The 5,483-nt window shown below is 36.7% G+C and overlaps 1 pseudogene; it reads right to left on the bottom strand.

Moving 5' to 3' along the window:
* Positions 1–338: 338 nt before the first annotated feature.
* Positions 339–454, bottom strand: LOC149184140 (U6 spliceosomal RNA; annotated as a pseudogene).
* Positions 455–5,483: the final 5,029 nt, after the last annotated feature.

Genomic DNA, 5,483 nt, shown 5'->3' with positions numbered 1-5,483 from the left:
AGAATTAAATTCACTTAGGGTAAGATTATTGAATTTACTACATACTCATTGAATGTCCAAATTTGTAACGGACGTAAACTGAGCAAACTGTAATGAACATATATACGGAGGGATTTTTTAACAAAGATATATGTTAAATTTCCATGAATGTTAAATTAATTTACTTTTTAATCGAACTTGTTTCATGGGTATAAAATTGAATAGTGAACATTTTTTAATAAAGATGATAAAGGATGAATTGTAATTTAATTAAAGATTTTGAAAATATTTTAGAATTTGATATGATAAAATTGATAGGTTAAAAAGTTGGACTTTTTCAATTTGCCTGAAAAATACTTAGAAAAAGGCCATTTTTCTCAATTTGTGTGCGAAATACTTGAGCAAAGGCCATGTTAATCGGCCATGCTAAGCTTCTCTCTATCCTTCCAATTTTACATAACGTCTCCAAAAAGACATAATAAAAATGATGATAAAGATTTTTTTATAAAGATATGTTTCAGGAATATAAAACTGAAATGTCACCATTCTTGAATATACTGGCCACAAAGAGGTTCTCACTTATTGAAATAAAATATTTTAAATTTTCTTAAATCAAATTCAAAGGTTTAATAAACAAATCAGGCAAAGTTTTTGTTAAAGTTCTATTTGATAAAAATAAATAATTAAATAAATCGAACGTGTTTAAACTATGGTTTTTATATGTTTTCAACGAAACTCTAATGATAAAAATGAAAATGCAATCCCATCATTAAAATGATTAATTTGAATAAAGATGAGACCTCCGCAATTAAATGATGAATTTGAACAGAGGTAGATCCCACGCATGTGATGATAGCAAAATAGAAATGTTAACCAATCAATGAGGCGTTAAATAGAAATGTTAACCAATTAATAAATCAATCACACACGCAGCGATTACTATATGATCTGTACAGCACTTAGCTTCTCTTTAATCGGTTTTGTAAATACAATTAGTGTTTATAATGGAGTTGATGAATTTATTTATATTCTTGCGGCAGACGCCGGGGATGAAGATATTAAATGAGTATATCATAGGATATCTCTTTCCAGGTAGGCCCGTTGCAAACGTAATATGCAAGACATATGGTTACATAACCATGGTAAAGCAATCGCATTCCTTTCTGATTTCAAACTGGGTCATTACAATGAAGATTCCACCGCGTTTAAGCTTCTTAGATATATTTAAATTATGAAATATTCTAGTAGTGCGGAGAAAGTTTACCATTTTTATCACTAACTTGGAATGTTTAAAAAACTAGTTTTTGCATATGGCATACTAAAACATTGTGAAAAGGATATAAGCATAAAAAAGTTAGATCTGGCTTGTTTGTAAAATGAGATGCGAAGAACCATGAGAGAATTTAATATTTATGTTATTTGATTGGAAATTAATCGAATGCCATAAAAAATGATTAAGAGTTATAAATAACATTGAAATTAATATGGAAATGCAATGAGACATTGATCACACTAAAAATTATATATGTGATAAGATAGTATACCAAAAATATCATTGGTAGATTACATGACAATTTATTTCACCACATACTAGAGCCAACATCCATTACTTGGTTCTTTATGTAGGGAATCGATACATTCCATAGAAGAGTTGTGGTTTGTTAGGTGGTAGACCCAACACCCAGTGTCTAGCTCTGTTGCAAAAGATAAATACACCAACTACTCCCCAAATTCCAATCCCAAAACCGATCCCCAATGCCATTAATGACATCTTTTCATCTAGATGCTCAAGCCATCCCATTTTCATATGGGCACTACTACTATTATTGTCACCTTCTCCAACTGGGTTTTCCTTTTCACTGCATGAATCTAAAGGACACCCATATAAGCACTTATTCCCTTGAAATGATGTTGCACTGAATGTGGAAAATTGTGTTCCTCCAGGGATTGGCCCACAAAGGCTATTAGATGAAACATCCAGAACAGCCAGAAAGTATAGCTTAGAGAGCTCTTCAGGGATATGTCCACTCAAATTGTTCTTGCTCAAGTCTAACTGCTCCAAAGGAGATATGTTGCTAAGAGATGCAGGTATTGGCCCTTCCAACTGGTTGCCAGATAAATTTAGCAATCGCATGCCTCTCAAAGTTCCGATGCTTGCAGGGATTTGTCCTACAAGATTATTGTTGGACAAATCAAGTATTGTGTTTGTTTGTGAGAGGTATGGCAGAGTATAGTCACATCCTTTCATGCGAACTGTGAATTCTTCGTCTTCTTCGTATTCTTCTATAAAGGGACGATAGTTTGAAGAATTTACAAATCCTTGAAGTCTTTCAAAATGTAATGGCATTCTTCCACTAAATTTATTATTGGATAAATCCAATACATACAAATAGGTGAAATTTGTTACCCATTCAGGGATGCCACCATGAAAATTATTATAGCCAAAGTTTAAAATTGACAACTTTGAAAAAGATTTCAAATAGTGAGGAAGTTGCCCTGTCAAATTGTTTTTCCTTAAATCTAAATACTCAATTCTAGTACAATTAGCCAAAAACATTGGCAAAGTCCCAGAAAGTTTATTACTGTGAACAGAGAAAAAAAATAAAAAGGCAAAATTGCCTTTAAATTCAGGTATTGATCCTTCTAAATTGTTCTTTGATAAGTCTAAAAGTTTAAGGAAATCCAACCTAATATTATTAGGTATAGTGCCAGAAATATTATTATTATATAGATTTAGTTCACCTAAATCCTTTATGTGACTTATACTAAGCGGGAGGGATCCAGTCAAATTGTTATTTGATAGATGAAGTTCGGAAAGATTGCTTAATTGACCTATGTTACGCGGGAGAGATCCAATTAACCGGTTGTTTGATAAGTCGAGATAAAACAATTCTGTATGGGTAATATTGGGGGGAATGCTAATGCTACCTCTAAGGTTGTTAGTGGTTAGGAACAAGACAGATAGGTGAGTACAATTGAATAGGGTGGGAGGGATGTGGCCAGTGAGAGAGTTGTTGGATAAATCAATATAAGATATGTTTTTCATCAAACCCATAACGGAAGGGATTGGACCACTCAATTTGTTTCCGTAACCCCTCAAGTCAGAGAGTGAAGTGCAGTTGACCAGAGAAGTTGGGATGCTTCCACTTATACTACTGTCGCCGAAGAAGAATGTTTCCAAGCTGACCAGGCGACTGAATTCTGATGGTATTGGACCACTGAAATTGTTCTGGCTAATATCCAAATCTGTAAGTGAAGTGCAGTTGCCCAGAGAAGTTGGGATTCTTCCACTCAGAGCATTGTTGTACAACCAGAGAGTTTCCAAGTGGACCAGACGGCCGAATTCTGCTGGGATAGAACCCCTCAAATAGTTGCCATGAATCCAAAAGATTTGCAGCAAAGCGTAGTTGCCGATAGAAGTTGGTATACTCCCCGCCAAAGTATTATGGCAAAGGTAGATCTGTTGAAGACGTGTACAATTAAACAATTCCTTTGGAATTCTTCCACTGAAAGCATTAGCGCAGAGGTTTAGTATTCGTAGCCCTTTCAGCTGCCCCAACTCTGCTGGAATTCTCCCACTCAAAGCATTACCGGAAAGATCTAAATGCCGCAGTAGAGAGAGGTTCCCAATATACGGGGAGAGCGTACCATTCAACCAGAGGCCACCGAGAGAAATTGAAACCACTCGTTTGGTGTTTGGCCGGCACGAAATTCCGTTCCACAGGCAGACGTTATGTGAGTTATTGGCCGTCCAGTTGGAGAGCGATCCATATCGATCTGATATGATGCCCTTCCGGAAGCTCAGAAGTGCCTCCACATCCGTTTTTTCATGATACCCGGCTATGGAGGATGGGAAGAGAGAGGGTTTCCCCATCATACTCCGTCCATTAAAAGGAAAACGTTGAACAGAAGTGAATCCATCCGTAGGCATTGCTACACCCATCATCACAAGCATCATCATGACGAGAAGAAGAAGATCCATTTCTCACTCTATCGCTCCAACTTCCTTCAGATTAGGCTGTGTATTTCTCACTCTACCACTCCAACTTCCTTCAAATTATGTGAGTTTTTGTTGTAATTGCCCCGTCTATTTATAATCGCAGCAGCACTCGTCATATAAAGACCCGTGTGTGTGAACAACAACCAAGTGATTTGAATTGGAAATCTTTCTAAAAGATAATGGAAATTTTGTATAAAAAATGAAGAATATAAATGAATTTTAGGAAGCGTGAGTATGGCGGTGTCTTGACTGGGAATTTTAGGATGCAGACGTGACTAATTTCCTTGCTCCAACTACACGGCAAAAAGGGCCGGGTCATCTCGACTTGTGAGTATTTGGGGCGTGACTTTTGGACGGATGCAGAGGTGACTAATTTCCCTGCTCCAACTACACGGCAAAAAGGGCCGGGTCATCTCGACTTGTGAGTATTTGGGGCGTGACTTTTGGACGGATGCAGACGTGACTAATTTCCCTGCTCCAACTACACGGCAAAAAGGGCCGGGTCATCTCGACTTGTGAGTATTTGGGGCGTGACTTTTGGACGGATGCAGACGTGACTAATTTCCCTGCTCCAACTACACGGCAAAAAGGGCCGGGTCATCTCAACTTGTGAGTATTTGGGGCGTGACTTTTGGACGGATGCAGACGTGACTCCAACTACACGGCAAAAAGGGCCGGGTCATCTCGACTTGTGAGTATTTGGGGCGTGACTTTTGGACGAATGCAGAGGTGACTAGTATTTCAAGATGACCCTTTCTCACGGCGTGATTTGCGCGGAAAACAACTGGTCGTTTGTTTCTGAATTTGTCAACTGAGTGGGGTTTTCATAGTAATAGTCGTTTTCCTAATAAGGTTCGGCGTATGAACAAAAATGGAAAATTGCAATGGAATCAGAAATTTCAGGGAAAGCCTTCATGCAGTGTGGGCCACTGCCTGAGGACATGGCGGAAAATCTTTGTAAAAGTTAATTGAAATTTTATCTAAAAAAAATGAAGAATATAAATGAATTTTAGGAAAAGTGAGAATGGCGGTGTCTTGACAGGGAGCAACCGCGTAAAAAAAGTGGCCGAAAATCTTTCATACATTAAAAAAAAATCCGTAAAAAGGAAAAAGAAGAATGGACTTCTCGACTTGACCTGAGAAAAGAGGAAACGTTGAACTACAAAACAAAAAAAATTCGGAACTTCACCGAAATTTTATTAATTTCGGTATGTAATATTTTATTTAATTACAGTACATGCAAGAAAATCCGGATATTATTGAAATTTTGTTTTGTTCTTAGAAATTCAATCCCCATCCCATTCTTACGGCAAAAACAGTGAACGCAGTGGGGATATTCCTATTAAATCTGCCATTCAATTTCGATTCTATTATTTTCTTTGTTCCTCCATAAAATGTTCTCGTATTTTGGGGTTTGATATTTTTTAAAGTTTTGGTATGTATTATTGTTTAGTATTTGTATTGTATATGGGTTGTAATGAATATATTTAATATTATAAAGTTA

Source organism: Pinus tabuliformis, chromosome 3_2, assembly GCF_031772625.1.
Source record: "Pinus tabuliformis cultivar Carrire ecotype Pingquan chromosome 3_2, CPIR1, whole genome shotgun sequence".
Taxonomy (NCBI): domain Eukaryota; kingdom Viridiplantae; phylum Streptophyta; class Pinopsida; order Pinales; family Pinaceae; genus Pinus; species Pinus tabuliformis.
Note: the sequence above shows the minus strand (reverse complement) of the source record. Positions and strands in the feature narration are given on the sequence as shown.